We start from the raw sequence: 22,019 nt of genomic DNA, 5'->3' as shown, positions 1-22,019 counted from the left end.
CGTTTTCAGGATTACCCTTAATCTGTGGTTTGCTAAATTATCTCTACCTATTCATGCATAGGTTTCCTCAATAATTTTATTTAATTTACGCTCCTGGTCTCCCAGAGTAACATGTGTGAGTCGGTGGCGTATAGACAACGCTGCTGCTTCCCCTTTTATATAGCTTAACATTATTGTGTATACTGCAGCAAAATTACCCATCAGTTCGATCCTCAAATCCAGTGCAGGGGCTGCCCCTACTAATTCTGGATCTGTTTAAGCACTTCTAGCAAAACAGCTTGTGAGGGAGAACCGTGTGTTCTGGTACATGCTGCAGCAATGACTGTGCCCCAAGTGGCACAGTCTTCCACTGGGGGAGCCATCCCCATTGGCAAGTGAGAATTCTATTTTTTTCTTGGGTTCCGTATGGGGAAACACTGTTTTAAGCTGAGTTGTTTCAAATGCGACCCAGAACAGAATCTCTTCTTGTCTTTTGGGAACCTTACCCATCTGTCTTCATTGATGGTCACTGGGCTAATTCCAGGCATAGCCAATTGTGGTTGTGCAGCTTGAATAGCCCTTGTGGTGTTTATTGTCATTGTTTTCATCACATATTGTGTCAAACATCTATATATTCTGAACAGACCTGTGCATAGTGTATGTAGCTCTACTGCTGTCAGATTTATTATATCTGGGTATGGTGTGTAATCGGCTAAGACATGCCATGTTGCTTCCTCATTGCTGAGGGGACCTAGTCTAACATTGTTTGTTATGTGTGGTAGGGTGCCATCAAACCAATTTTTGTGTTCTTTACCCCTAACCTTGCAAGGTAACAGATGGAATGTGCAACCTCAGAACATGACAACTCTGGCTCCTTATGGAAATCATGGACATAGATCTCGAAGAGGTAACTCATGCATACCCAAAGAGATACACAAGAAATGCACAAGCATTATGATTCTAGCGTAAAATAGTTGCCCTACAATAATCAATAGAAGGAAAAAGAATAGCGTGATCAGCATTACGAGAATGTGTGAAGAAGAAAACAGTTCAACCATTGTGCTGTTACAGAGAATATATACTCGCATGGAAGTATTATGTTTTGTGCTCAACCTAGCACTACCTATGCTAGCAGGCCTAGGATGAGGGAATCTGCCAGAATCCCTGTAGGGTGATCTAACTTTCCCATTACCTGTGGGTAAGTGTTGTCGGGAAACCCGTCTTGGTGGAGAGCAGGGTATCATCCTTCGCAGGAGGTAAACAGGAATCCACTGGGCTGGAATTCCGGCATGGGGGCGACTTCAGCAGTGTCAGTGGAATTCTTCTCTGCCTTAACAAAGGAGTGATGATGTTTATATTATAAACAGCACTCATGCAATCATGCCAGAGTCCCAGTCAGGCTGCTATTGTTGATTCTTTCATCATAGCTCGGTAAGCATTTTGTGTACTGAACATAGTCCTTGTACAGAATGTTTAAGGTGCTCGATACTATATCTACGAAGAAGTGTTAATGTAAGCAAAGCTATTCCAGAGAATATTATCCAGCACAGGCGCACAAGCAAATGTGTGACAACTGTCAGCATTTAAAAAATGATGGCAACTTTAAAATGTGAGCAAGTAAAATGGTGGAGTGCTTACTCAGGCCTAATTGTGACCACATGACAGAATGAAGCATTGATTAAATGGCTTGGGGTGAATCCAGCTCAGTACCTTCATAGATTCCGGGACTGCAAGTGAGCAGATGATGTTCCATTTGAAACTTGGATTCATGGTGTATTGCATGATTGCAATAAATGAATAAATGGGTAAGAGGGATGGAGCCCCTTAGCTAGTTGATGGCGATGGAGCTACTCCAGGAGGAGTGCTCTACCAAAGTTAGACAATATCTCTCTGATTTGACAGAGAGGGTTCCCGAGAAACTTGCAGTGTTGGCACCAAGTACTTAACTTACAAGATTCACGAAGGACTAAAGTAGCATGAATCTAATCCAGATCAATTCATCCATATTTGTAAAGCGCTAAACTATCACCCCTTAAGGTTTACTTTCAAGGTGCTGGGGGCCGTGGAAGAGATTAAGTGAAATAGCTCACTTATGAAGTGAAATAGCTTACACATGATGCTGAGCTCAGTTGCCGCTAGTGCCGGGGATGGAACCAGGAGCCCCGTGCTCTGGAGTCAGCAACTCTGGCTGCTGCGCCACACCTCTCCCAAGCCAAATGGGGAGAAGAAATATCCACAGATGGGTTCTGAAATGGAGAGTAAAAGCGAGGGTAATTCTCATGGGACTCGAGTAGGGCCCAGAAAACTTGACAATAGTAATGGTGTTTCTGGGAAGGAGCATAATGAAAAGGGAGGGCAGGGAAGTTCTTTCAAGTCCAAGGTGGTAGCTAGTGTGCTGCACGTTGGTGAATGGACCTGAAAGAAACCTTTGGGGTGAACATGCACTTTACAAATACACATGTTTTATTATGTGCTCAGCCTAGTAGCTATGGACATTTGGGAAAGGGAGCCAGATGCTCTGAAGAACATTCATCCTAATACAATGGAATTTATGCAGGAGGTGAGAATCATTGGGAGGAAAGTGCCTGCTCTGAGGGATCCTAGAGCTTTCTACACCATGGTTGAGAGGAAGTACCTTAAGCCTAAGGAGATACTCCCTGGAACCAAGGACACAGGTTTGGTAGCCAGTGGAGGGGGCTAGGAGTATCTACTTGACAGGGTTGAGACTACGCTCAATGCAAGGCAGCCATGATTTATGTTGGGGTAATGGAAAAGCAAGCTGCCGGAAATCACTTGGGCAATGATTTGATTGCCACTGACTTGTAGCCAGGACCAAAGGCCTTTGTGACTTCTACAACGACAGCTGAGTTGACCAGAGCACGGGGTGCACATCAGTCTCAGAATGGGGCTGGGATCATTCCTGATTTGTAGGAACCAGGACAGGGTAATTTGCATTAAAGGGCAGAGTCGGAAGACTGAGCGTTTGCTAACTGATGGAGGGCCTGTTCTAGAAGATTCCCACAAGGCACAAGAGGAGTCCCCCATGCGTGTTTGACTTCCGAAGAAAGCCCAGGAACAGGTCAGCAAAGGAGTGGTCAGGAAACACTATGTTGGCTAAAGGATGGCCTACTTCATTGTGAGCTGGTAAATACTAAGCCAGGAACTAGCAAGAGGCCAGTGATTCAATTAGTGCACAGGAACTTCCTGCTGTCACAGGTCCGTGAAGTGCCCCTAGCAGGACATGTAGGGATTAGAAAAACCCAGGATAGGCTGGACAGTCTGTTCTATGTGCCAGGGCTGTGCAGAGACATGGAGACGTTATGTAGCCTGTCCCGCTTGTCAGATGAGTGGCAAGACAGGAGGGAGGACTAATGTAGTTAGTGCTTCTACCAGTTGTAGGTGCTTCATTTGAGTGGGTGGGAATAGACATAGTTGGTCCATTCGACACATCCTCACAGTCAGACAAGTATTTTTTGTATGTGGTGCAACACACCACCAGGTTCCCTGAAGCTGTACCTCTGAGGAGCAAGTTGTCCTGGATATCTTTTAAGGGTTGGATTTCCAAGGATAGTAGTTTCTGATCACGAAACCAACTTCATCTCTTCTTCAGTGAGGGAGATGTGGGAGTAAGCTGCTGTAACATACCACTTCTCCACAGCATACCACCCACACCCGCACCCAATGCTTTGGTGAAGCAGTTTAACAAGACACTGAAGAGCCTTTTGGAAACTCAGCCAGAGAACTGCAGAAAAAAGTGGGATCTTTCCCTGCCATGCCTACTAAGAGTTTCAGAAGAAGGGGGTAGGGCTCAGTCCCTTTGAGCTTCTGTATGGACATCCGGTACTGGGTCCTCTAACCTTAATCAGAGAAAGGTGGGAAGGAACCCCAGAATCTCCACAAAAGGATCTGGTGGACTAGGTGATTGACCTCAGAAAGTTGATGGCTCAATACATGAGTCACGCAAAAGAAAACATTGAGGCCAGCCAAGTGCTTATGAAGCAATGGTATGACCAGAAAGCGACACTGACTGGGTTTGCAGGATGGTTGAGATATTTCTGATGTTAACTACTTAGTGGACACAGGTGCCACGAGGGAGCCAAAGTGGGTGTTCCACGTGAAGAGGCTGAAGTTTTATGTCTGGAGAGACTACAAAGTGAATGTCTTGGCTATGACAGAGGGTGTAGAAGAAGACAGTGAACCTCTTCCTGACTTGCTGCATAGTGACATGAAGGATTGCAATGTGGAAGTAGTTCAGTTAGCCCTTGACTTGAGTTAGTGCCTGAGCAGCTGCGAGACTGTAAAAAGGTGTTGGAATGATTTCCCAACCTCTTCTTGCTGACTCCAGGATTGACACCTGTCTGTGTGCATGACATGGATACAGGTGACAGTCTGCCAGTTAATGGCAGGATGTACAGAATGTCTGACAAGGTTTAAGGATCCACAATTTTGGATCTGGGGGTAATTGAGACATCTCATAATCCTTGGTCTAGCTCTGTGGTTCTAGCACCAAAGCAAGGGTCTACTGACATGTGTTTCTGTGTTTAGTATCGAACCCTCACTAAGGTAACCAAAACCGTTGCCCATCCACTACCAAAAGCAGATGAGCTTGTAGATCGATTAGGTGATGCAAGGTACCTACTCACCTTGAACCTGACTAGTGGATATTTGCAGATTGCTTTGGCACCGAATGGCAAGGGGGTGACTGCATTTTTTAAGCCAGAGGGGCTGTATCAGTTTAAGGTGGTGCCTTTTGGGTTTAAGAATGCCCCTGCCACTTATAAGTGCCCGGTGAACTATGTTCTTACAGGGCTGGAAGGGTTCTGTGTGGCTTACTTGGATGACACTGCGGTATCCAGCAAATTGTGTGGTGTTCAGCAAATTATGTCAGGATCACCTGAGACACCTAGGACAGGTGTTGGCTAGGATAAAGGAGGCAAAACTGACCATCAAGACAACTAAGTGCCAAGTGGGCCAGTACTCTGTAGTCTAACTTGCTTATGAGGTGGGGAACAGGAAGATTAACCGATTGGATGCAAATATTCGGTGTGTGATGGAGTGTAAAGTACCAATTACCAAGACTGAAGTGATTGCCTTTCTAGGACTCGCCAGGTATTACCGGAGCTTTGTGGTGAACTATGAAAGCATGGTTGTCCCATTGACTGCTTTGACTTGTAGGAAGCAGTCCAGGAAAGTGATATAGACTGCAAAGTGTTAGAAATCATTTGAGGAACTGAAGAAGACATTATGCACGGCATGTGAGCTAAAAGCACCAGACTACAACTTTGCTTCTGACAAAGGAGTTGGAGTGGTGTTAACTCAACTGGATGACAATGACAGACAGTGTTCGGTAGTCTTTATTTTAGGAGATTACTACACAGAGAATACAATTGAGCAGCTTTTGAGAAGGAATGCTTTGCCATAGTGTGGGCCTGGTGTAAGTTCTGGCCTTATTTTTTGGCACTAAGTTTGTGGTTCAAACTGATTTTAAGCCACTGCAATAGTTGATGGCTATGAAGGGAAAGAATACCAAGTTGTTGAAATGGTCTGTTTCTTTACAAGGGTTAGACTTTGTGATGGAGCACAGAGTTGGATTGAACCACAGGAATTCTGATGAACTTTCCTGCCGCTTTTTCCGATCTCACCACCTAACCTTTCAAGCTTAGGAGTTGATATAGGGTGTTCTAATCTGGGAGGGGTGTCTGTTGGGACAGAAAAGTCCTCTGCATCAATCAATCAATCAATCAATCAGGGGTTTGTAAAGTGCGCTACTCACCCGTGAGGGTCTCAAGGCGCTGGGGAGGGAGGAGGTGCAGCTTCGGGTCAGTTGAAGAGCCAGGTCTTGAGATTCTTTCTGAAGGTGTGCAGAGTGGTGGAGCGTCTGATGTTGACTGGGAGCTCATTTCAGGTCTTTGCTGCGACGTAGGAGAAGCCTATTCTGCCTGCTCAGGTTCTGCGGATGCATGGGGTTTCTGCTAGGGTACGTGGAAGCAAACTCTTTCGTTGAGGTATTTGGGTCTGATGTTGTGTAGGGATTTGTAGGCGTGGGTGAGTAGCTTGAAGGTTACTCTCTTTTCGATGGGGTGCCAGTGGAGCTCTCGTAGGTGCTGAGTCATGTGTTCGTGTCATGGGGTTCCTAGGATGAGTCTGGCTGCGGTGTTCTGGATGGTTTGGAGCTTGTGTAGCAGGGCTTTGTTGATTCTGGCATAGAGGGTGTTGCCGTAGTCCAGTCTGCCGGTTATGAGTGCGTGGGTAATGTTTTTTCTGTAATCGGGGGGATCCACTTGAAGGTCTTGCGGAGGATGCAGAGGGTGTTGAAGCAGATGGAAGCGACGGCATTGATCTGGCGGGTCAAGGTGAGGGAGGAGTCTAGAATGATACCGAGGTTCCGGGCATGGTCTGTGTGGGTGGGTGGGTTTCCAAGGGCAGGGGGCCACCAGGAGTTGTCCCAGGCAGTGGGGAAGGGTCCAAGGACGAGGACCTCTGTCTTTTCCGAGTTCAGCTTTAGGCAGCTGTCGCTCATCCAGGCTGCGATGTCTTTCATACCTTCTCCTCCTCGGGGTTCTTCGTGAGAGAGAGGATGAGCTGGGTGTCGTCATCGTAGGATACTATGCTAAGCCCATGCTGTCTGGCGATGGCAGCAATGGGGGCCATGTAAATGTTGTGAAGAGTGTGGGGCTGAGCGAGGAACCCTGGGGTACTCCGCAGTTTATCTCTGTAGGTTTGGATAGGAAGAGAGGGAGTCAGATCCTTTGGTTTCTGCCAGAGAGAAAGCAGCAGATCCAGTCGAGGGCAGTTTCCCATATACCGACGTCGTGTAGTCTGGCTGCAAGGGTGCGGCGTGAGAGGGTGTTGAAGGCTGCGGAGAGGTCTAGTAGGATGAGGGCCGCAGTGTGGCCCTGGTCGAGTAGCATGCAGATGTCATCGGTGACAGCGAGGAGGGCGGTCTCGGTGCTGTGGTTGCTGCGAAATCCGGACTGGAATGGGTCAAGGATGGCGTTCTCTTCGATGAAGGTGGTCAGCTGGGTGTTGAGGAATCTCTCTGTGACTTTGGCTGTGAAGGGAAGGAGGGAGATGGGCCTGTAGTTTTTCAGGTCCGTCGGGTCGGCTGAGGGTTTTTTGAGGAGGGGCATGACCTCTGCCCGCTTCCAGTCATTGGGTAAGGTGCTGGATTCGAGGGAGGTGTTGATGGTCCGGCTTAGTTCGGGTGCTATGGCGGCGCTGGCTCTGTGGTAGATGTGCAGTGGGCAGTGGTCTGTGGGGGCTCCTGAGTGGGTGTTCTTCATTGTTGTGATGGTGTCTTCTGTGGTGGCAGGTTTCCAGGTGGTGATGGTCAGCTGGTTGTCGGTTGTGGAGGGGGTGGTGGTGTCTAGAGTCTGTTCGCTGAAGTTGTCATAGTGGGCCTAGATTTTTAGGTGGAAGTAGGAGCAGAGCTTGTTGCAGGGGTCCTAAGATGGAGTGACATCCGTGGTTTCGCTGGGGGGTTTGGCAAACTGCTGTATGACGTTGAAGAGTTCTTTTGCCTTACTTGCGTTGGTGTGGATTTTGCTCTTGATGAAGGTCCGTTTGGTGGCTCTTATGCGCTGGTGGTATTCGTTCATGGCGTTCCTGTAGTTGTTCTGGTCTTTGGTGGTTTTTCTGTTCTGCCAAAGTTTCTCGAGGCGTCTGCAGTAGTGCCTGGCTTCTTGGAGGTCAGTGGAGAACCAAGCGGCCTTCAGGGGGCATTGTTTGCCAGGGTGGCGGAGGGGTGCGAGCTTGTCAGCGCAGCCGGCGATCCGGCGGTGTAGTTCTTTGGATGCAGAGTTGGCATCGGTCGTGGCGGAGGGGGGGGTCGTGGAGGAGGTTGGTGTCGAGGTGTTCCTCTGTGATCTTGCTCCAGTTCCTTCATGGCAGGCATGGTGCGGGTTTGTGTGCGATGGTGGTGTTGAAGGTGAAGTGTACGCAGTGGTGGTCTGTCCAGAGGGGCTGCGTGGTGTGGCTGAAGTGGATATTTGTCCTTCTGCGAAGATGGGGTCGAAGGTGCGTCCGGCTCTGTGGGTGGGGTAGTGACTAGCTGCTTCAGTCCGAGGTTGGCGAGGTTGCTCAAGGAGGGTGATGGAGTCAGGGTCGCTGCGGTTGTCGAGGTGGAAGTTCAGGTCTCCGATGAGAATGTAGTCCGTGGAGGCGATGGTGTGGGGTGCGACGAAGTCGGCAATGGTGGTGGTGGAGGAGGCGCGGGGTCTGTAGTCGAGGGTCCCGCGCAGCATGGTTCTGGGTCTGGTTTGGATCTGGAAGTGGAGATGTTCTGTGTTGGAGAGGGGCTTTCTTGTGCTGGAGGTGGAGTGGGGTCGGTCCTTTCTCTGGATCTTGTATTTGTCAGGGATGGCGGTGGCGATGTCCGGGGTGGAGGTGGGTTGGTCCAGGTTTCTGTGAAGAAAACGAAGTCGTGCGAGAGTGTGTTGAGCATGTCCCAGATCTCTACGGCATGTCTGTGTAGGGGGCGTACGTAGAAGAGGATGAACTTCAGGGCTTCGGTGATGCTGGCATTCGGCGATGGTTTGGCGGTCGTGGGGGTGCTGTCGATGGTGAAGGATTGTCAGCAGTGTCGACAGGAGAACTGGCCATGGGTGGTGTTAGGTGTCGCACTTTCACAGTCATTGTTTCTCCCGGGGTGAGTGCGTGGAGAGTGGCAGAGTTGTAGTGGTGGAAGGTCCTAGATCCAGGGTTCCTGGCGTTGGTGCGGTCGGGTTACGGACGGGCACAGACCGCACAGAGGGGGCCATTAAGTAGGGTAGGGACATGTAGCTGGTAGGCGGGAACGGGGTCGCAGGTGTCGGCGGGAACGGGAGGAAACAAAACAAAACTAAAGGGAAAAGGCGAAAAAGCGAGTCAACAAAATGGGCACAGAAAGCCAATCAAGCAAGGACCGCACAATGAATAAAGATAAAAACAACTCAACAATGGGCACAAGCACAAGGAGAGAAATAAAACAAAACAGCTATGGGCACAGACAGGGACAGCACGAGGAAGAAAATTGCAGTATAGCTCAGAGAAAACCACAGAAAAGTGTCTTAAACTCTACCTGGGTGGGGATCGGAGACCAAGCACAGCACAGCGGAGCTGCTGGGAAAGAGCCAATCTCAGACCCAGGGTCAGAGGTCTTGCTCACGCTTCCCCGAAGTGGCCGCCATTAAGTAGGGGATGGGGTAGGGACGTGCAGCTGGGAGCGGGGGAGGGGTCACGGGGGCAGAGGTGTTGGCAGGAAAGGGAGAGAAAGCAAAACAAAATGGAAGGGAAAAGGCGAAAAAGCGAGTCAACAGAATGGGCACAGAAAGCCAATCAAGTAAGGACAGCACAAGGAATAGAGATAAAAACAACTCAACAATGGGCACAAGCACAAGGAGAGAAATAAAACAAAACAGCTATGGGCCCAGGCAGGAATGATACGAGGTAGAAAAATGCAGTATAGCAGAGAGAAAATGGCAAGCGCAGCAACGGGTCTCGAACCCTACCTAGGCGGGGATCGGAAGCCGAGCGCAGCACAGCGGAGCTGCTGGGGAAGAACAGATCTCAGACCAAGGGCATGGTAATGGATGTTCACTCCTTCCTTAAGTGCCCAACTGTACTGATGTCTGGGTCCCTAATATTGATATTTGTTGTCATAGGCAAACATGTGTGCCATGACATAGGCCTGTCTCATGGATTGCGGTCTTGTTGGACCAAGAGGGGCGCCTAAAGCTCTACCTTCATAGCAGTAAAAGACTACTCCCTTCATCAGGAGCTAAGCAGCACGAGCGCGGTTGTGGCAGCATACAATGTAGTGATCAATAGGAGGGGACAGGTACTTTTTAAACTGGGTCACTGAAGTGAGGCCTCTCCCTCAATCACTGTGACTCATTTTCACTCACATTGATTCTTACACTCACTAACACTATTTAACACCCATTCATCCTCTCACTTGCAGTCACTCTTACTCTCACTTAGTCTCACTCACTCTGGCACACTTATGCTCACTTACCGACAATCAATCTTATACATTATCATGCACTACCTGCCACTGGCCAATCCCTCTGATCTGGCTAACTACAGGCCAATCTCCCTGCTTCCAGCCTTTTTGAAGCTACTGGAAAAACATGTGAACCAGCAGCTATCATCCTTTCTGGAAAAGAATGGCCTGCTCCACCCCAGCCAGTCGGGCTTTCGCCCTAACTACAGTACGGAAACAGCTCTGTTAGAAGTGGTGAACTCCAGCTGAGTCAACAGGCAGGCGAGAAGGCATTGCTGATATTGTTAGATCTGTCGGCCGCCTTCAATACGGTATCACATCAGATGCTCCTGACCCGGCTTCATGCGATTGGCATCAGGGTTTGGCTTGGAAATGGCTGGCATCTTTTCTAGAGGGGAGGGGGCAGGAGGACTGGTGCAACTTTTTTTCAGCTTCCTCGCGCTCATTGAAGGTGGGGGTCCTACAGGGTTTGGCTTTGAGCCCGACCCTGTTTAACCCCTTCCATGCTGCGCAGATTCCGCCGCTGTGCTGACGGAATCTTGCGCGGGCGTGGTCATGACGGAACGGTTCCGTCATGAGCACAGCTCAACCGTGGCTCATGACGGAACCGTTCCGTCATGAGCACCGAAGGGGTTAACATCTACCTCACTCCTTTAGCCGAGGTGGCTGAATCATGGGGGGCCAAAATTGTGTCCTATGCAGACGACACACAGTTGTTGTTCATATGGAAGGCTAACGACCCTTGCTGGGTTTGCTAATCAGTTCCTGCCTTGCAGCTGTTTTCGGTTGGCTGGCCTCTAACCAGCTGAAATGTAATGCTGCTAAAACTGAATTATTATTTTTTGGTAAAGCGGCGGAGACACATCTGCATGTCTTCTGGCCAACGGACGCTCCTGCTCCCTTTGCGAACTGCCTGGTGGTGATAAATCTGGGGTTCAAATTGGATACCCAGCTGATATTTTGCGCTCTAGTTAATGCAGTAGCTGGCGCCTGTTTTGCTTTGTTGCGTCTTCTATGGAAATTCCTGTTCTTTCTATCCGAGGCTGCCAGACAACAGGTAATCCAAGCTCTGATTATGTCAAGGCTGGATTATGGAAACGCACTCTATTTTGGCATGCCTGGCTTCTTGCTGGACAGGCTTCAACTTGTCCAGAAAGCAGCAGCCCGGACCATTTTTGAGCTCCCCCGAAATTTGCCTGTGTCACACCTTCTGAGGAGCTTGCACTGGCTCCCCGTAAGGAAAAGAGTAATAATTTTTAAGCTCTGCTTGTCACACAGAAAGCACTCTATGGGGAAGGACCACGTTACCTTAAACGTAGGATTTCCTTCTACTCTCCTCGTAGACAGCTCCGCTCCGCTGATCTGTTGTTGACCAATGTCCCCGGTTTTAAAAAGTCCGGTTTAGGAGGTAAGTCTATCTCCTTTCTGGGGCCCTTCCACTGGAACAAAATGCCACTTCATTTGAGATGCATTGAATCCACTCCCCTGTTTCGGAAAAATCTGAAAACAGTGCTGTTTTCCTGCCCCTAAGTTCCTTCTCCCATGCTACTACCATTCAGCCAGCGCCAGGACACTCTTTGGAGTAACAGTGTGCTCTACAAATATCCCCACATAGACATAGACACTGATTCACTCGCTTTCACTTATACACAAATGCTTGCACATACATGCAGATTTTACAAGTATGTCTGCTCTCTCTCACATAAACACGATGCCACCAGCAGGGCACACACAACTTATATTTTAAAGCAATTTTTTTTACTCACCGCAGCTGCCATAGATGGTCTCATTCCAAGTAATTATACTGCCTTCTTGTATTCTAAAATAAGGAGAGGGGAGCTACAACCGACACCCATAAGGATGAGCTGCCAGTGTTCCTGGCACTGATTTTGCCAGCTTAAAGGCCAGGCATCACAAAGGCAGCACCAATGTCACAAGAGGTAAGCCAGGAGTGCAGCTGGTGACCACTAAATGGCATCTATGATAACAGTATTTACCTCCAAAGCGCTAGTGTCCGCATTTTGCCACAGGCCCCCATGCCAAGAATTTCCTCAAGTATGACAGCTCCAGCATTTTACCAAAAGTGCCAAGAATTAACTCTAGTATGGAATTACCAGTAGTATGTCAAGACCTACCTCCAGAACTAATTGCCTTCAGAGTGCAAGTAAAAGTATTTAGTAATATGCCAAAAATTACCTTCACTCTGTCAGTAATTTGTCACAAGTGATTGTCATGCTAAAGATTGTCAGCCCTAGTCCTTTACCATGGGTGCCTCTATTAGACAAGAATTATCTTCACTATACCAGGGCCTACGGTAGACTAACAAGAAAACTTGCACTCATTCATTCATTGTCACTCCACTCACTCTCTTGCACTCACTCTTATTCTCACTCCCTAATTCTCACTCACTCTCATTTAGTATCACCCACTCTGCCTCACACATTTTTCACTCATTCACATTCACTCAACTCTGACTCAGTCATACTTTCTCACTCACACTTACTTGCACTCACTCTTTCTCTCACTAACTCTTTCATCTCACTTAATCACTGTCATTCTCACTCATTTCCATTACAATCTCACACTCTCTAACCCTCCTTCAAACTCATTCATTCTCACTCACTGGCAGCCACTCTTACTCTCACTTAGCCTTACTCACTGTGACAAACTCATACTCACTTAAAGACATTTAGGTGCCGATTCCGATCCTGTAAAACCCGGGTACAAATGGTCGTACGGAGCGTTTTCTCCATACGACTCGTACCCGGGATTTCCACCGTACAAACCAGCAAGTACGATTCGTACAGAAATACCATTTCCGTACGTTTCTTAAAAAACACCGTACGGCTAAAAAATACATACAATTCCGATCCTGGACAGCGCGTACGCGACGTCCGCACGGAGTAAGGCAGCCCTTTACGGACCAGCAAGTACGATTCGTACCCACAGCACTCCGCACGGCTATATTTGTACGGGAGCCAAAAAGTGCCGGAAAAGCTAAGTATGCCACGATGCATGAGGAAAAGGGGGCCTGGTACGCACCGTACCCCCAGCCCCCCGTATGTACGCGCCGTACCCCCAGCCCCTCGTATGTACGCGCCGTACCCCCAGCCCCGTATGTATGTGCCGTACCCCCAGCCCCCCGTATGTATGCGCCATACCCCCAGCCCCCCGTATGTATGCGCCGTACCCCCAGCCCCGTATGTACACACCGTACCCCCAGCACGTAGCACTGGGGGTACGGCGCGTACATACGGGGCTGGGGGTACGGCGCGTACATACGGGGCTGGGGGTACGGCGCGTACATACGGGGGCTGGGTGTACGGCATGTACATACGCGGGTGCTGGGGTACGGCGCGTACATACGCGGGTGCTGGGGTACGGCACGTAGATACGCTGGTGCTGGGGTGGGGGGTACAGGGCATACATACGCGGTTGCTGGGGTGGGGGGTACGGGGTGTACATACACGGGTGGGGTTGGGGGGCCGTACGACTAGTACCCCGGGCCCAAGTGTACCCGGGGTAGGGGTCGTACAAAGTTCGCTCCATACGGGACGTTTTCCATACGCTTGTGTATTCGGGATGCCGGTACGGATCGAACTTGTGCGCTCGGACTTCAGTTTTACGACTCGTTTGTAAATCTGTCCGGGGACGTCTCGTAGACTTTTCCTGATGCAAATCGTATGTATTTTTACAGTACGAATCGTACTTCGCCGTTTGTACGGGACTTGTACGACTCGTACGTAAAAAAATACGGATACGAGTCGTACGGGAAATACTTTGACCCGATCGGAATCAGCACCTTAATATCACATTATCACTCACTAACAGTCACTGACTTTTACTCTCTCTCACTTACACACACATGCTCACACTCACACATACACTCATATTTGCACATACAAACACTCTCTGTAATGTAGACACCTGCAAGTATGCACACAACTTACTTTTAAAAACATTTTTGCTCACCTCATCTGACAGGGAAGGTCCCGGTCCAGTTAACTGCAGTCCATCTTCTATTGCACTAATAGTGAATAATATAATATCATAATATAATATGATTCACTAATTGTGTAACAAAACTTTTGCAGAAAAGAACAAAGCGAAGCCCAATGTGACACTCTTAAGGATGAGCTGCTCCTGTATTCCTGACACTGAGTTTGCCAACCCGAGGCCAGTGGTCGCAAAGGCAGTGCCAAGTGTCACAAGGGGCAAGCCAGGGGTCACAGCTGCGACCCCTGGCAGCCACTAAATGATATCCATGTATCCTCAGTTTTAAGGACCTACTCCCACGGTCATTGAGAAGCCATTATCGAAGGGAAAACGGAGACTCACTTACTGTATGTACTGTATATTGCAGCAACTTAGATGACCCAGCAATTCTCGACTTTCTGAAAAATGAACTGGCCGAGTGGCCGCTACCTATAATTATTGCCGTGACTTCAATATTAATTTGCCAGCAAACAAGAGTAGAACTCTAGATAAAAGCTGGGTTTATAGTGGGTGAAAACCAAAGGTTTTTAGAGCTTTGAGGACTTTATGTAGTGAACAAGCACTTGCCGATATCTGGCACGCACAACACCCGACTGTCCCTGGCTATACCTTTAATTCTTTTCCAAATAAAAAGCTGGTTAGATTAGATTTTGCTTTTGCATCTCAGTATATTCTTCACGAGTGTTCAATAGAAAAGGCTCCACGCATAGTGGCGGACCATAACCCATTAGTGGTGGAATTAGGAGGGGTAACAGCGACCAAGAGAGCATCGGTTAATTGGACTTTTAAACGATCACTGCTTCTAAACAATGAGTATATCAAACACATGAGGCACTGGATCCCACAATTCATTTAGGAAAATCTAGGTAGATAGAGGTGGTTTGGGATGCACTAAAAGCAGCAATCAGAGGAGAGACACTGAGTTTCTCGCTTTCCTTAAATAGAGAAAAGCGCCAAATTGCTTGCATCCGTAAAGAGTTTCTTGCCTATTATCAAAATCTATATCATGGAATGAACTTGTCTCATCTAGATGATATTACTATTTATCTCAACCAAATTATAGCGGTGCAATTGTCTCAAGAGGACCAGGCCCAACTTGACGAACCTCCTCAATGGATAGTTGCCTTTCTATGTATTAATAGTCTTCCTAATGGCAAAGCTACCGGGCTTGATAATATTCCAGCGGAATTCTATAAAACCTTTTCCACGGAATTAAAAGAGATCATGTTCGAGTTAGTCGCGCATTTGTTCAAGGGGGGGAGACCACCCAAATCATGGTCGCAAGCTAAAATTGTTTTTTTTTATGAAAAAACATAAATCGGCGCTAGACCCCGCCTCTTATCGTCTTATCACCCTGATAAATGCAAACAGAAAAATCTATTCTAAAATATTAGCGGTTCGATTAGCAGGGGTAATACATAAAGTAATATCTCCGAGGCAACATAGATTTATACCTGGACGAGGTACCATAGATCATATGAGGAGGACTATTTCATTGTTTGATGTCGCCCATATATTTAAAGATCTCATGGCACTTATCCTCCTTGATGCTGAAAAGGACTTTGACAGGGTCTCCTGGTCTTTCTTATGGGAGACCCTGTCAAGGGTAGGGATAGATCAAGGATTTATTCAAGTATTTAAGATGCTATGTTATCAACCTACTGCAAAATTATTTTTAAATGGTGTAATAACCGAGTCCTTCAAAATAACTAGAGGTACCCGTCAGGGATGCCCGAGCTCACCTCTTCTGTTTGCACTCTATATAGACCCATTTTTCCGTATTCTGGAAGACAACCGGAAAATTAATCCTATTATGTCACACGGCTGGGACACGAAAATACTGGCCTATGCCGACGACATTGCTTTGGTGACTGCTAATCCGGGAGCTTCTATGGTTGAGGTTGAAGCAGAAGCCGCTCGTTTTGGAAATGTATCTGGATATTCCCTTAACAGATCCAAAACCCAGATAATTTGCAAGAATATTAATCTAGGCAATGATACTAGACAAGTAGAAAAGGCTACGTATTTGGGTGTGGTCGTTACGGCCAATATTGAAAAGATAGTTGAGTGTAATGTTGACCCCTTGATTGATAAAATTAAACCCGAATTAGCTCAAATACACTATTTCTTTGGCAGATATACCCACACCTATAGAACTCATAATGGGTGAAGATGCATGGGGATGGGCTTGGAGGTTTCTACATGACTCTCATTACAAGAAGGTACTCTTTAAGACACTGGTCCCTGGGTTCAAAACCATGAAATCGGTCCGCAAAATGTTAGGTTTGGATCGCTTAAATCATTATACACCAATTTATAACAACCCAAACGTACCTGAAATTTTCAAAGACCCAATAATTAAAAAGTGGCAGAGCAAGGGTTTGTTTAAACTTGGTGATCTATACTATCTATCGGATATAGCATATTTCGAAAAACTTAAAGAAAGATTCGAATTGGATTGGAAAGATTTCTATAAATACCTGCAAATACGTGATTTTTTAAAGAGAAAATGCGGCGGTCGCACAGGATTTATTAATAATTCTATTATAGACAGTCTGAGAAAGAACCATCCATCTATCGGAATTGTGTATAATTTTTTAACTCATTAATGCCGGACTATTTGGCTACGCGATCCAGGAAGTGGAAAGAGGAAAATGATATTTCTAAAGACCTTTTCCTCCACTCAATTGAGTTAGCCCACAGGTTATTAATTTCGGCGCAGCTTCAAGCCCAGTATTATAAATCCTGTTTCTCGCTGTATTACACTCCAAATAAAATCGCGAAATGGGGCACAGGGAGGGGGACTTTTTGCCCTAGATGCTCTGTGTATCAGGCGGATCTCACATGTTTGCTTCTTGTGATATATTAAGCATCTTAAAGTCGGAGATCGCAAACTTTTTTAAAGAAATGCTAGGGAGAGATATTCTCCTTTCTCCTTCCCTGATATGCCTTGGGGTAGATCAGGAGAGCCAGGGTAAACCAGGAGAGCAACTGGTATTTATAGGAATAGCGATATACTGATTGTGCTTGGCCTGGCTTGATCCATCCCCCCTGGTTTTCACCAATGGCTAACTCTACCAGTGGCAAATTATAACTTTGAAAAAGCCATCTATTAAAAAAGAGGTACACGGTCTCGTCTGAAAGGCCTAAAAATTTGGGAACCTTTGACAAAATGGCTTGAGAAGTAGTAAAAGACTCAAAGTTCTCCTAGGCTTTGTTTTACCGACAGCAAATGATATAAGTGTGTGTCTAACCCCGGGGTGGGAGGGGTGGGAGAAGGGGGTTGAAATCCCAAAAATTGTGCATGATGAAAAACTGCTGACTAAATATTAATTATCTCTCTTTTTTTGTTAGGATTATTTGTATAGTTAATATAAAACTAATAGTTTGTGATGACTTAATACATATATGTATTGTACTTACAAACTGATGTGTTACTTGCAACATTGAATCATGCACTAAATAAACATGTTAAAAAAAAAAAAAAGAGAAGCCATTATCAGTATGGGTGGTGCCATGATGAGTTTGAGGAGAGAACTAGGCCATCCAATAGCTGTGCTCGCCTGGCTTCAGTTTCCCCAACCACCAATGGTGCAGGAACATTTTTCAGGGTGGGTGTGTTGCCATCACTGTTACATCACTGAAGACTTAGAGATTTTAACACAAAGAAATGGTGTAGCAAATCACCCACGCCCATTAAGCAGGAGAATTCAAAAGGTTTAGTATGTCACCGGTGGAACATTTTGGAGCACACCATCACAGATATATTACTGCAGCATGGTGGAATAGCACACTAACATTTGCAGCAAGCACATTTACTATTGAAATGGTCACTAAATGTTCACTGATATACACTTTTACTGATAAAAATATATAGCACACAAATTATAATGTGTGGAAATTAGGTTTCAGTGTACATTTATAATTTGCACATCATCAAGTAAAGTGCCTTTATTTTTTTATCTTAGTAAACTTTTGTTTCCTTCACCATTCAGAGTTACATAAAATGTGTGTCAAGTGTTCCTTCCTTCCTGTTGGAACATTTTAAAATATTTGTAAAGTTAATGTACAGCTTTTTTAATTTTGTTGAGTGTTATGGAAAAACGTTACATTATATTCCTTTCCTTACCCTCTCCCTGTACCCCAGCAAGGTTGTCACATCATTAATTTTAAAAAAATCCTCCTACTTTGCAGCCCAAGAAAAAAAAGATAATCTCCATGGCAATAGAGTAAGCAATAACTTGTCAGTGACCAGAGTTTAAGGACAGAATGATCCAAGCCTTTGCTTCTGCTACAGAAAAGTCCCGGTCACCAAACACAACAGTCCTAGGGAATTTAAATAGGCATTGTCCTGTTGAAGAAAGGGTACATTGTGGTGTGTAGGATAAAAATTGAGGCGCCACGAATTCTTGGGAAGATCTGGTATTTCGTGATGAACAATAACCAGAGCTTTAACTAAATTACTTTAACAAATCAGGAACACGGCGAGCTAAGGATTGGAGTAATATGGCTTTTCTCCTGGTTCTAGTCAGAAGTCTGTTGACTCCATTTTGCACCAGCTGTCATTGTTTTGCCAGTTTTTATGAAAGAGGGAGATAGTATGAGATGCCGTAGTCAATGCAAGATTAAATTGGAGCATTGACAACGATATGCTGTTCTTTATTGATAAACTGTAAATTTTCATTAGGAAGTTGATTTACCTAATGCTTGTGGTATTAACTTTACATTTTGAGACTTGTTTCTCAAGGAACAAGCTGGCATCAAAATGAATTCGTAGGCTGTGTGAGGTAGTACATTGACTTGGCAGAGAACCTATACTATCAGACCAGGCAGACGGACTTCATTTATCTAAGTTGTTTCTGGTGATAAAGAGCTGTGTCGTAGTTGCAATAAGTTAGGTTTCAGGAAATGTGATGATATCCAACACTGTACAGTTAACAAGATTTTGATTAAACAATTCTGATGACCCTTAACTGACCTGATGATTGACTTTGTGGGAGTAAGCCTGAATATCAGCTTGGTGCCAGTGATGTACATATGGTATTGGCCAACTAGAGAGTTCTGTATTTTTGCCAAAAGCAGCATATAGATGTTTAATAGAGTGGGAAAGGACCAACCCCTGGAGCTCACCCTCTTTTGCCTCAGATCTACAGGAGGCTACTGTGACAATATACTCCATCTCACACAAGATCCTGATATCCTTCATACAGGAATATGCCTCATCTAATCATTCTGTGCTTTGCACATCATTTGCAAGTTCACCAGGAAATGTTGGCTAAAACATGGACCACAGTGGTATAATGACCATACAATCCACATCGCTGAGGACTTCTCAAAGGAAAAAAGCTCTATGGCTCTTTCCATGTAATCCTGGGACATAAAATCCACAGGGAGATATGAAAGCTTTCAGTCCTGTTTCTCCTTCCAACAAGCCCTCAGCACATTATAATTTCAATCAATCAATCAGTCAGGGGTTTGTAAAGCGCGCTGAGGGTCTCAAGGCGCTGGGGGTAGGGGGGGGGGGCAGTGGCTCCGGATCAGTCGAAGAGCCAGGTCTTGAGGTCCTTCCAGAACGTGTGCAGGGTTGGGGAGCGTCTGATGTTCACAGGGAGCTTGTTCCAGGTCTTGGCTGCAATGTAGGAGAAAGCACTCCCGCCGGTTCTGTTTCTGCGGATGCGGGGACCTCTTTATAAGAAGGCTGACTGTTTCACATGTGTGTATGCTAATGCAGTTTCTGTCTCCACAGCCCTCACATTTGTTGGTTGACCTGCTCTTGTGTTATCCCTACACTCCCTCTCAGGAGATATTCCAGAGTCTTCCCCTATTTATCGAGTGAAAATGGCAGTCTTTTCATGTTCTCCATCATCCTTTCTTGTCTGTGAGACTGAGGTTTAATTCTCTAGATTTCTCCTTTTTCCTCCCACAGTTCTTCCCCACTATCTATGCTGCTCTACAACATGAAGTTGCCTTTATGAAGAGTATGGGACACAGTTGTGGAATGCAGAGCTCACTGCTAAAATATGTGACATAGAATAGATTTCAACCAATGTTCCTTTTCTCCTGACTTATAATTTGCTCTTTGTCCCTCATCTATCTGTGCCTCATGTGCCCCTGGTCCCAGCTGTCACAATTTCTAACCTCTCATTAAACCACACTTTTCACTTTGTGCCTCTGCAGATTTTTTTCTTCCACTCTTATTGGCCATCCCCAATTGGCCCTCACAGTTCTCCTGCAACTATTCATTATTTTCCCATACCTGGCCATCATCCTCTTTAATGTTTAGTCGTCTTTCCTCATTTATACGCTACCCCTACTCTCACCTACTCTATATCATTTGACCTCTTAACAGCAAGGCCTCTATAATCTTTTAACATCTTTAAATGTTAATGAACTTTTTCATTCTAATAAATGCAGAAAGACTCTTGCATACTCGGCTACTATATGAAATCCCCATACATCGTGGTGTTGTAGCAGATTCACACATGTGCCCACTGAATCGAATAACTAAAGAGAGGCTGGGCGAGGAAAGTTATTTCCACTTCTTGAACAGCCTCTTCTGATCCTACGTTTGCTTCCTCCACTGGTTACAAGAGGGGGGGGGGGGGAAGGGGCTGCTATCGTGCTCTGCAAGTTCCTGCCATCGCGCAGCGTGAAACCCGTAGTTGACTTGTCAGGTCGCTACGTCTTCGCAAAGTTATTCTCACAAGAAGCAACGCTGACAGTCTGCTCACTCCGCTCCTAATGGCACTAAATCTGGGTTTCTTTATAGCCCCTCCAGAACCATCACAAAATGTGGCACGGCCAGAGCTTTCACAATAAGGAATTGGAACTTGACCACTGGGCCTGTTATATACAGGTACAGAAAACTAGATCTGGTTAGAGGCTAGTACATGGGGATGCTCAAAGACCTGATGCTTGACCACGCGCTGATTGACCCCAGGAGGCTGGTCCATCTCAGAGACAATGAACAATTAATATTCCTTGTCCAGTTCTGTTCAGGTAGGTATGTCACTGTGCTGTATCATGGAGGGAGGGCTATCAGATCCCTCACCTGTACAGTTGCACTTGGACCTCGGAGAGGTGTCATCACCTATAAAACATTTCCATATTAATACCTCCATATAAGCATACTAAAAAAAAAGATTAATGCAGGTCAATATAGTCTCTTGCAGGTTGTCAACAAGAACTCTGAAACATCAGACCAATCTCGTTGAGCAAGCTGTATTGAGGGCTTTCGCAAGGAGGGTAGCCTGTAGTATGGGAGAAGAAGGCCAGAGATGCCCAGACCGCTATTGAACTGGCCATCAGAACGCTCACTAGAAGTTGCTTTAAGAAGCCCTCTGCAGCCCCATGCAGGAATTGGAGAAAGCAAAACCTGAACATAATGCTCGTTTTACAACTAATGTTGAATAGGCACTGTCTCTCAACAAAATGGAGACATTATCAACACAGCGAGAAGAAGTAGAGGCTTCTCAAAGCACATTTGTACCGGTAGTGTCAGCTATACCAGTGATCTGTAACATCTCTTTATACTCCCTGTGGCTATGACGAGGGAAACTGCTACCTTCTTTGGTCATCTATAGAACGAGGATCACACAGGGCCACATTCGGGTTCATTCAGGACCCTGGGGGATTCTGTCACTAAAATCTCTCTTATTCGTTCTTTTCCCCTTGTCCTCATTGCATTTTCTATTTTCTTGATTACTGATGTAAGATAAGAAACAGTTTGACAATGAGTTGGGGTTCATGCAAAGGTTATACGATGATTAGAATAGAAACTTGTAAATAGGCGTTCTATGGGTTAAATTGTGAGGGGTGCAGTAATTAATTCATTTCTCAGCACTCTGATCCCAATTCAAACTCATGCTTGCACCAAGATTGGATTTCATCTCTTACACTGTAATCAGGACATAGGAGCCCTATTTACGTACTATGCATGCTACAAAGTAAATGCCCCCTGAGTTCAAGAGTAGCAATGGCAAAGGTTATCAATGGGTAAGCCAAAGCCGAAGGAGTAGGTGCTCCTTATGGTTACATGTGATTGACATCCACATCACTGTGG

The sequence above is a fragment of the Triturus cristatus genome, chromosome 4_1 (assembly GCF_964204655.1).
Source record: "Triturus cristatus chromosome 4_1, aTriCri1.1, whole genome shotgun sequence".
In the NCBI taxonomy this organism is placed as follows: Eukaryota; Metazoa; Chordata; class Amphibia; order Caudata; family Salamandridae; genus Triturus; species Triturus cristatus.
This window is presented reverse-complemented; position numbering follows the sequence as displayed.